The sequence below is a fragment of the Thunnus thynnus genome, chromosome 23 (genome assembly GCF_963924715.1).
Source record: "Thunnus thynnus chromosome 23, fThuThy2.1, whole genome shotgun sequence".
Lineage (NCBI taxonomy): Eukaryota > Metazoa > Chordata > Actinopteri > Scombriformes > Scombridae > Thunnus > Thunnus thynnus.
Genome location: NC_089539.1, coordinates 2,536,915 through 2,548,217, shown reverse-complemented (window position 1 = coordinate 2,548,217; position 11,303 = coordinate 2,536,915). Strand labels below are relative to the sequence as shown.

The 11,303-nt window shown below is 37.6% G+C and overlaps 1 long non-coding RNA gene across 1 annotated transcript; it reads right to left on the bottom strand.

Moving 5' to 3' along the window:
• Nucleotides 1-824: 824 nt before the first annotated feature.
• On the bottom strand, nt 825-11,095 carry LOC137175776 (uncharacterized). Its single transcript, XR_010925713.1, has 5 exons — nt 11,005-11,095; nt 10,783-10,853; nt 10,605-10,676; nt 1,276-1,360; nt 825-987 (listed from the first exon to the last, which is right to left on the bottom strand). It is a non-coding gene; the product is annotated as an uncharacterized lncRNA (long non-coding RNA).
• Between the last annotated feature and the right edge of the window lie 208 nt (nt 11,096-11,303).

Here is an 11,303-nt window from a genome sequence, read left to right as displayed (position 1 = left end):
ATTCACTCTCTTTTAGCTCTGTTGCTCTCTACCAACTCCTGAGGGAAATATCTGGCTCTTTAGCTGCTAAATGCTCCACTATGTTCACCAGCTAGTCACCAGCTAACTGTGTCTGTTTGGTGCTGAGCAGGTAGTGTACAGTGGCTTTTAGAGCGTTTTCTCTAAGGTTATGGAATGATTGTAGTCATGGAAAAAAAAGAAACCAGTGTTGGCTGGAAATGGAAATGAACAGCTGTCTCCCATGTTAAAGTTTGTGTAATAGAGCTAAATAATAGGGATAATACATTTACATTTCAACAAAAGTAATGACAATGGCCGTAGGAAAAATTAAGTTTAGTCTACCACAAATAAGATGTGAAAGAGCCACAGCTGTCCTGTGACCCTAAAATAATCAGTACGAGAAAGGAGGTGAAATGGAAAAGGGAGAGAAATAAGGGCTGAAGAAGGAGAGGAGCTTATTTTCACTTCAGCATTAGAGTGTATTAGAATAAGCAGGGTATAAAGATACGGGACTGTTGGGGGAAGATTCAGGGAGGAGACGGTCCCTGATCTGTATTATCTAGACTGGGCTGAAATACTTGACCTTGAGGCTGAGGACACTTGGCACAGTTAGAATAATAAGAATTTGGCTAATTAAATACAATTGTTCTCTGGAAGTATTATACTCTACATAAATAATTTGAATTATAACTTTTTAGTGAATTGTAATACCACTGGAAATGTATAGATAATGTCTGTTTGAGCTTATGACATAGACCTACAGTATTGTGCTTTTTTTTTTTTTTTTTTTTTAAATACAAACGAGAAAGAAATAAAGGAGATAAACTTTGTTTCATCTTCAAAGTGAATATTTTAGTTAAAGGTAGTTAGTTTAGTTAAAATTACATTATCATCACATGAACATGGGCTGTTGAAATTCTCCTTGGTGGTGCATTTGAGTGTGTTCTGAAATCCAGAAACTGGCAGCAGACCAACAAGTCTTTCAACCTAAACAACAAAACATGATATTAGTCACTGAATTCATATGACATATTTCTGATCTGCTACCTCTATGGTATAAAGATAGGTTCTGGCAACTATTTGGTTGGGCTTAGGGCAAGACTGCCATCACGGTTAAAAGAAACCACAGCTGATTGTTGGTAGGATATATATCAAAGTCTTGCTACTTCCACCTTTGCTTTTCAGAAAGAGCACTCATTATTTGCACCACCACCATTGTCAGGGTTGTGATTACGAGGCAAACACAACAACATAATGAATGATGACGAGAGGCACCTGAATGAGGAACAGGTGAGCATGAGAGTCAGGTGACTGGTACTGGAGCGGAAGTCATCTGGTGGGCAGGTGGAGAATGGCAGGTCTGGAAAGGACCAGGGGGAATGTGAAAAGTGCAAGTGAAGTGTCCCTTGAAAATATTGTTTAGGATTTAATATTGTTAACAAATTCTGTATTCTTCATTCCTTCTATTTTCCTTTTATTTCGATCTGGAGGCTGCTTCATGATGATTGACAGGGCTAATAAGAGCTAATGTTATGGGGATTTTTGTCTAACTTACTTATGTTAGTCTGTTACTAACCTCAAAAATATATGCATAAGAAGCTCCAGTCGGTTATAAATCTAGCATAACATTTATGTAACTTACATGCAAATAAATGATTGATTTAACATACAAATCAAACTAAATGTACTTGAAAACACACAAAACATTGGCTAAATAACAACACAACAAAATAGCAGTGCCTCCATCACCCAGATTGATAACCTGTGAAACTGAGAGATGGAGAGATGAAGGATTGGTCTGCCCATTCACCACTACACTAACTGCGCCGAGAGCTTTCATGTGTGGCACCAATGTGCGTTCACGTGCTACACAGTGACATAATGACCCTCCTTTCTTTTATAGATTCCTTGGTTCTCATGAGGATGAACTGGGAATCAGGCTGCATGGCTGATTGATGTTCACAGAGACACCAAACTGAAGTTGAAAGCAATTTGAGGCTGTAAGTAGGTAATGAAATAAGTGATATCGAGTGTAAATGAATCAAAGCCGTGCGCCCTGACTGGGTGGGATTAGTTTAGCTGGAGGTGGTCAGGTAATGTCATTTAAAAAAAGGTAATTCAGTTCACTGCAACACAACTTTATCTGTGATTGTTACAGGGCCTGTGTGCTCTCGGCTGTGATAGTTTCAGGAATAATAACCTCTGTGATCACTATCCAAATTGAATTCATAGTATAATGACTAACAGTGTTCCCCTTTTGAACTCTGTTGACCTCCTTGGCTTCATGTATCCTCAGTAATCAGACTAAATCACATCAAATGTATCAATGTACTAAATTGTACTTCTGTAAATGTAATTCTGTCATCAAATTCCTCCAAAGAGGCTAGGGACACATTTGGTTCCTCCGACAACAAACATGATGGATTTCAAATCTCCAAATCAACTAAATAATAAGCTTTTCAGGCGACTTGACAGCAGGCAGCCAACACCATAACACACTTGTCAAAAATGGATAATCAGGATATTTGTGGATGAGAAACAAGCCAGATGAGGTGTTAACTGACAGTTTTAGATCTAACCATGGTAAGAGGAAAGGATTTCAGTGGATTTACCACAAACACATGACAGATGACGCAGCTTTAAGTTTGATTCTGTCATTTTAGACTGTCTCCTAAAACTCCTGTTCATATAAAAACTAATTTGCATTAGCACTTATATTTTGACATTATGACATGTAGATTATTTAGTTATCAACTTTATCAAGAAATATTTATACTGAATATACCTGCAAACTGCAAACACAAATGGCTAAAAGCTTCTATAAATGTTCTGTCAATATATTTCATTTCCATAAAATCTGAACAAGTTAGTCGAATATTCACTCTCTTTTAGCTCTAGGTTGGTGTCCACCAACTCCTTGGAGAAATATCTGGCTCTTTATCCAAGGAGGGTTGAATCAAGGGCAACTAGACTTGGTTGAAAATACTTGGAAGATGTTTCGCCTCTCATCCAAGGGGCTTCTTCAGTTCTAACTGACTGGTGGGGAATCCCAGGTACTTGACCTCTATGTGGTCATTATCAAGGTCATAGATACCACTTGGTTCGTTAGTGCTCCTGGCTGACGACAGTCGTTGGAGTTGTCACGTGAGGCCAAATGTGAATGGTTGTTAAATCTCCTGGGAAGGGATGAGAGGACATCATTGTATGTGGAATATAAGTGGTGTTATTAATATAACTCCTCTCCTGTCGAGAGATGGTTTCTCTAATTTGATGTAGACGGCCTCCTTCACTCCTCTTTTAAACCATCTGTCCTCCCTATCCAAACTATGCACACTGGTGTCCTTGAAAGAGTGTCCCTTATCTTTCAGGTGTAGGTAAACTGCTGAGTCTTGACCTGAGGAGTTTGCCCTCCTGTGTTGAGCAACGTGTTTACTTCATGGTTGTTTAGTTTCCTCCATATACAAGTCTGTGCATTCCTCATGGCATTGAACTGGACTTGGATGTGATGCGGTGTTTGTTGAAAATCCTTGCGAGTTTCTCAGATACTCCAGACATGTAAGGAATGACAATGTTGTTGTGTTTATTCTTCTTTTCTTCACCACCTGCAGGGTTGCTGTTCTTCCTGGATCTTGTGGCTGTTTTCACAAAGGTCCAATTGGGGTATCCACAAGCTTTAAGTGCATCTTTCAGGTGTTTGTATTGCTTCTCTTAGGCTTGGGCACTTGTTGGTACATTATCAGCTCGGTGGTGCAGGGTTCTGAGAACTCCTTGCTTATGCTCCAGTGGGTGGTGAGAGTCAAAGAAGTATTGGTGTGTGTGTGTGGGTTTCCTGTGTACTCCAATGTGGAGACTCCTGTCCTCTTCAGTGTGTATGGCACAGTCCAAAAAAGCCAAGCTGTCCTGACATCCTCTTGGGTGAACATGATGTTATTGTCCACTGAGTTGGTGTATTCTGTGAAGAGGTCACAGAGGTCAAATACCTGGGATTCCCCACTGGTCAGAACTGAAGAAGCCCTTTGGGTAAGAGGCGAAATATCTTCAAGCATATTTTTTAACCAAGTCCAGTTGCCCTCGATTCAGCCCTCCTTGGATAACCATGACCTGGATGACTGAGAACAGCTAGTTCTTTATCTGCTAAATGCACCCTTATGTTCACCTGATGGTCTCTAACTTTGTCTGTCTGTTTTGTTCTGAACAGGTAATGCACAGTGGGTTTACTTTACTTTAGAACTTCTTTTTTCACTGAAAATAGCTGTGTGCTGCTGCTTAACCAGGATGATGAGACCACTGAGACTCAACCAAAACAGCTAAATTGTGAGCTGTTAAACCTACGGAGCCCCTAAGGGGACATGGGGGAGAAAAAAAAATAGATGGGTGAAAAAAAGATAAATACTTTTGTGTTCCTCAGAGATACTTTTGCGTTCCCCAGAGATACTTTTGCATTCTCACAGTTATCTGGCCATGTACCCTGTAAGATGGCTCCCTTACATACTATTCTAGTTTCCAGTTTTAACCATTAGACTTGGCTGTGAACTCTAAACCAGAAAGAATTAAATTCCTACAATAGTTAAAATAACTACCAGAATATTGTGAGGTTAACTAAACTTCTGTGGACAGGCCTCTACTAAACACTGCAGTGTATGAGATTAAAAGGTGACTTCTGTTTACTTTGCAGGTAGAGACACATTTCCACCACAGCAATGCATCTGTATCCTGTCAGAACTCTGCAGTGTCCCAGAAGACAGAAATACCCACTAGGTCACAGCAAGAGAAAATTAACTTTCAGGCATCAAATATTTTGGTCACCAGGCTGGCATAAATAATGTCTCTTAAAAGGATGATTTGGAGATGATCTGGCAACACAACAATAATGTATTAAACTGTTTCACTAGCATCATCAAATACAGCTGCTATCTCAAGAAGAGGTTTTGAGGTGTCTTCAGAGTGAGCAGCCTACTGTACCAGGTCACTCTGACCAGAAGTGACTGCAACGTTGCTGGTTAGCTGCCAAATATATTTTCAATCCGCTAAGATGATTATAGCTTGTCTGACATCAGCCATCTTGATAGGTATTACTACACAGACAGTGTCACTTTGAAGCTCTGTTATTAATGTTGTAGAGTTTTTCTGAATGTTCGATTAATAAAAAAAGTGAACTCTACTGGCTGTTGTTTATGTTGCTCTTTCATTGGTTGAAATCTTTTGCATGAGCTGTAATACCATCAATGATATTTTCAATGTTGATGCTAAAAACAAACACATTTCATTTAAACAGATGGACATTTGCTGGTCTCAGTTAATTGATTCACAGCTCAGACCTCCTGAACAAAGTAAAATGTGTTGAAATGCTGATCTATAGAAAAGATTGTGTAGGAGTTATGAGTGTGCAGTCCTTGTCTCCTTTGTTTACAATTTAGAACACATTACAATCATGCAAAGCCATTTTTGCCTGCCTCTATTCTAAAAAAAGGTTCTATTTACATTTTAAGACTGAGAGAGTGTTCATGATAGCAGAAAGAAGGCTGATGCACTCCATGTGTTTAATATTTGGCTGTCCATGAGTTGGTCATCTTGAAATTGATGGTAGGTTGCAGTAGCTTGTTGGAGACATCAGTGAACCATGTCAACCTCTGGGTTTGGCTACTAAAGGATGTCCAGATGTTGATCCACTGCAGTTGATCTCATGCTCTTAAAAGCTTGTCTAACAAATAAATACAAAATATCAAACAATGTTGCTGCCTGTTCAATATATATATATATATATATATATATATATATATATACACACACTCACTGGCCACCTCAGTAGGTACACCTGTGCAACCTAATGCAATCCAATCCAACAGCTATGCCATAAATTCTGCTTTTATGAAGCTTATACATTTTCAGTTTTTGTTGACGTTGTCAGAAAGGTGATAATTCTACTTTATGTTTATTATTGAGGTTGTAGTGGGTGGTGGTGGTGTACTGGAGTATATATATAACGCACTCCAGTACACCACCACCCACTAAGACCTCAATAATAAGCATAAAGTAGAATTACTGGAAGATGCTAAAAAGCTCAGATGAACTGCAGAGTTGGGTGATAATTCTCTGTGGGTTCAGAACTACAGGAACATTACATTAAATGTAGTCAGTGTGACACATTAATTTATCATAGTTTTCATATTTAAAGTTTCTTTTTAATTACTTTTACTGTGTGACAAAGTAGGTGAGACCACACAATTTGCCCCCATTGCACTTTGATGTATTTCTGTCCTTACTTGTTATTTGTTGTATTTAGCCAGTATATCTTCTATATTTTTAGCATTGCTTTCACATACTATACCAGGTCTGTTTGTGTTTAACATTGTTTTATTACATTATGTATCTGCATTTCTGGTTTAATCAAGACAGACAAGTTCAGTTGTTTATTGATTTAAGTCTTGTGTTTCTTGAGTTATATATTAGCTTGCTTTGTTACTTACCATACTACCCATGCTTCCCAAGAGATAAAAGGGGGAGTCACTTCTTCTTTTTCCTTCTTCTTCCAATGGTTTTTGGTGGCTGACAAACAGCTTTTTGGTGCATTACTTCCACCTTCTGAATTAGAATGTGGATCGGAATGGGTCTTATGTCTACACTATATTCTTCTATTAAATCTGTTTTTTTCCCCAAAAAAATATAACTGTAGCCCAATACCCCACATGCCCTGAGTTCAAATGTAGCAATTGCTTTAGTTTGTGTTTGATGTGATCTTTTTCCAGTCTGTATTTGAGAATCTGTCTTTCCTGCTGGTACTGATGAGAATAAATAATTACATGTTCTACTGTTTCCTGCATGTTACAATACTCACACATACCAGTTGCATGTTTGTCAGTTATCATAAGTGTACTGTTAAGACAAGTGTGCCCAAATCTCATCCTTGAGATGATGTCTTCTTCTTTAGCTCTGCTAGTTCCTCTCATACTCTTTCTCTCCTACTTTCTTTTGGATACTGTAGTAATGCCTACCTTTAGTTTCCCTGTTCCATTCCTCCTGCCATGTCTTTTTCATTTCTGATTTGATTATGCTTCAGCCTTATTATAATTTATTGTCATATTTACTTCAAATTTTTTTAGTCGCATCTTTATCTGCTAGTTTATTTGCCTGCTTCTGATTGCATATTCTTAACACTGGTTAATGCACTGCCAGAATCCAAACCTATTAAACTTGGCTTGGTTTGACGTTTTCTGTCCAATTGAGTGCTAAAAGAATAGCCAACAGTTCCCCTGTAAAGATTGACAGGTTGTTGCTCACTCTTTCATTCCACATTACATTTAAATCTGGAATGATCAATGCAACCCCTACTCTATTATTGGCTGCTTCTGAGGCATCAGTGTATTTTAAGATAATCAGAATAATGTACTTCTATGTATCTGCTAACTTTGTTCTCATCTATGTTTTTCTCATTATTCCATTCCATAAAAGGTGCAGGTCAACCTCAACCTCCTCTAATAACCAAGGTAGGACAAAAGTGAATGGTACGGTGGGGCTTAATATCATACCCCTTATCCCTCTTTCCACCTGCAAGACTGAAACTGAGGTTGTTTTTATGGCACCACAGCCTCAAGGCCTGATATTGAATTGTATCCAACGTCTTTAGTAACGTTTTTGATGCAGACTGATAAATTATGCAGCCATGGTCTAGAACTGCCCTGATTAACCCGATATATATGGTCTTCAAAGAAAGCCTACTTGCTCCCCACTCTCTGCTCCTCAAACATCTTACATCAGTACTTTTCCCTTTTTACAATTTTCCCAATGAGTTGTCCAAGTAAGATTCTTGTTGAATCAGATACCTAAATATTTGAAACATTCTACTCTTTCGAAGTTTTCTCTATAAAGTTTAAGGTTAACCTGATTCTGAATTGTCTTTTTTGTGAAAAAAAAAAACTGTCTTTGTTTTTACCACTGAAAATCTAAAACCCCTCTCCAGTGCCCATGTCTCTACTTTCCTTACTGCCTCTTGTATTTTTTAAACTGTAAAATCTATTTTCCTTCCCCTTTCCCACATAACCCCATCATCTGCAAATAATGTAACACCAATAGACCTATCGACACGACTAAATCCTTCATTTATCATGACTATAAACAGAACTAGACTGACTATACTCCCTTGAGGAGTTCCATTTTCCACTGGGGCTCAGGAGATAGAGTGAGTTGTCCACTAATTGGAGGATAGGCAGTTCGATCACCGCCTCCTGCAGTCCACATGTCGAAGTGTCCTTGGGCAAGATATTGAACCCCAAATTGCTCCCCAAGGCTGTGCCATCAGTGTGTGAGTGAATGATTAGAGCTCCTCTTGATGATCAGGTTGGCACCTTGCATGGCAGCCTCTGCCACCACTGTATGAATGTGTGTGTGTGAAAAGGTGAATGTGGCTTGTAATGTAAAGCACTTTGACTAGTCATAAGACTAGAACGGTGCTATATAAATGCAGTCCATTTACTAAATTCTTGGTACAATAATCTTTCCCTATTCTTACTGATATCAAACTATACATTAGGTTTTTAAGACATCTATACATTCTTCCTCTTATTCCCATTTGACATAACTTGATCATTAATTGATCATTTGAAAAATACAGCTACTAAACTCTCTTTATTAATCTGAGTTTTCCTAATTTCATTTTCTAGACATAGAGCTGGATCATTGTGCTTCTTCCTTTTCTAAATCCACCTTAATAATTCTTTAATAGTTCCTTTGTCTCTATATGATACCTTAATCTTTCATTTATCATTTTTTTCCATAATTTTTTTTTTTTTTAATTACATGTGAAGTCAATCAGTCTATAACTTTCTGCTAAACTTGGACCCTTTCTTGGTTTACATAGGGGGACAATAACTGGATAAACATCCCACGTCCCATATCTTATTATATAATCTTAATAATATTCCTGTACTCCTATCACTGAAGTTGTTTAGCATAGCTTATTTGATCTTTCCCTGGTGTTTTCCCATATTCACTTAATGAATTGTTTAGTTCTGTTATTGTAAACATCATATATTCATCATATATAGCTTCTATATTCCTTTCTATTTTTCTCTCTCTCTGTCTCTTTTCTTCATTACTCAAACTTTAAGCGATATTTACCTTAAAGGTTTTTGCTAATAATTCTGCATCATCCTTACTTTCTATTATTACATTTCCTCCATCTGTCATTATAGGATATCCATATTCTTTCCTATTACTGGACATCCTGTTAATCATCCCCCATACTCAGTCTTATGATGTAGTTCTGCCTAGTGAGTCACAATATCTTTAACTCTCTTTACAATACTCCTAACTACTACCTGCTTTCTTTTATACTGAGTTAAATTTTGTAAATTATGTATTTTCTTCAAGACTTAAAATTCCTTATTTTGATTTTTTACTGCAGCAGTGCATTCGTATGTCCACCACATCCTTTTATAACTGTTTCTTTTTGGCGTTGACTCTTTTGCTGCTACTAGAATAATACTGCTTATTTCTGTATTGAGGTCATCAACCGCCTGGTTTATATTTACCTCCTCTAATTTTCCTTCACTTATCATTCTATACTTGTCCCAATTTGCTTCTTCAAATTTCCATCTCCCTTCTCTCTCATCTTGTTCTATTTCCCTCTCTACTCCTATATTTATGAACATTAGATAGTGATCACTACTTACACTGCTTTCTTTGAATACTTCTCAACCAGTTTTTCTGGTCAAAGACTACGATACCAAAGTGAAATCTATGGCTGATCCATCCTTTAAACACACCAATTCCTTTTCATCCATTAGCTCCTCTAAAATTTCTTCATCCAAAAAATCTCCACACCAAATAACATTACCTCTCCAATATTGTTTCTAGCTTCCCTTTCTCTAGATTTCTGCATAGCTTATAAAAATGTATTATCCTCAAACATATTTCTATAACTACTAGTTCCAATTCTTGTATTGTCATTACCTGTTTCTAGTTTATACGCTCTTTAATAAATATCACACACCCTCCTCCATTTCCAGTGTATCTATCTTTATGTATGGTAGTATATCCTTTAATAGTGAAATCCACAGTTGGTTTGAGCCATGTTTCCTGAATGCATATGTAGCCTGGTCATAAATGATGGAACCGGGACACAGGGCACAATTCTATTTGTGGGTTCTTTAATTCCCCGACTGCACTCAATAAAGAACAGCATTAAAACTGCAATTTTGAGGGTTTGAGATAATCACAATGATAACAAAACAATACTGCTTTTCCTGATCAAAGCTTGACTTTAGCTCCTAACCGTCTACTATAGTGCTAACAACAATGGTGCAGTTAGGCCACCTGGATTATCACAGTACATTAACGCTAATAGTAGTCAGACTCCAGCTCAACATTTCCTACAGAAAACTAAATCTAGTGAACTCTAAACATGAAGTATCTATAGACAACCTAAATAAATAAAATAAAATAAAAATACAACACAAATAAATACATTTGCACAACCACTCAACCTGTGTCATTACCTTATAGTAAATTACATTAGCTCAGGAAAATATATATCCATCAACAAAATACATTTTAAAAACACTCTCCCATGAACTCAAAATACATTTTTTGGAGAATAATGAACTCACGTGCACTCCAGTGTGCAGCCTGCGCGCTCAGACACACGCACGTAGGACTCAACACAACACTCTATCTTCCCTCTAAGTTCCGCAGAAGCATACAAATAAGGCAATTTAGTGAAATAGTTAGCATACAGCCCTATGACGCTATTAATACTGTCTGTCAGTTTACTTTATCACCACTTACGCTTCACAGCTGTTCAGTGTTTGGCCTCAGCGTGGCGGGTATATCACACACACACAACACGTTTTACCAATCTACAAAAATAGAGAAAAATTGAGAATCATCATTCATCAAATGTAGTCGGCTAGCTTAATTACACTCTTATGGGGTAGAGCTGCTAATCATCTTTGTGTTTTCATAATATATAACAGGATATTTTTCCTACACAAAGTGATAAATACACACCTTGCAGTCACTCGTTTCGCGGCACTACAGGTTCCTGGTGCGTAAAATCTCATGGGAGCTCCGTACTCTCGCGAGATCTACCTTACGCTGATCTTAAAGTGACAGTACCACCCAAACAGAAAGAAACAGCAAATAGCCCCCAAGACACACTTCATCCCATGTTCACCTAGCTACTCATATGACATCTGGTTTCCTTTATAACTTGTTAATATAGCCTTTACACTCCTGTCCATTTGCTATCAGACTTCTGGTGTTCCACTGAAGTATTAACATTATGGTATGATGTGAAATGTTGCCTC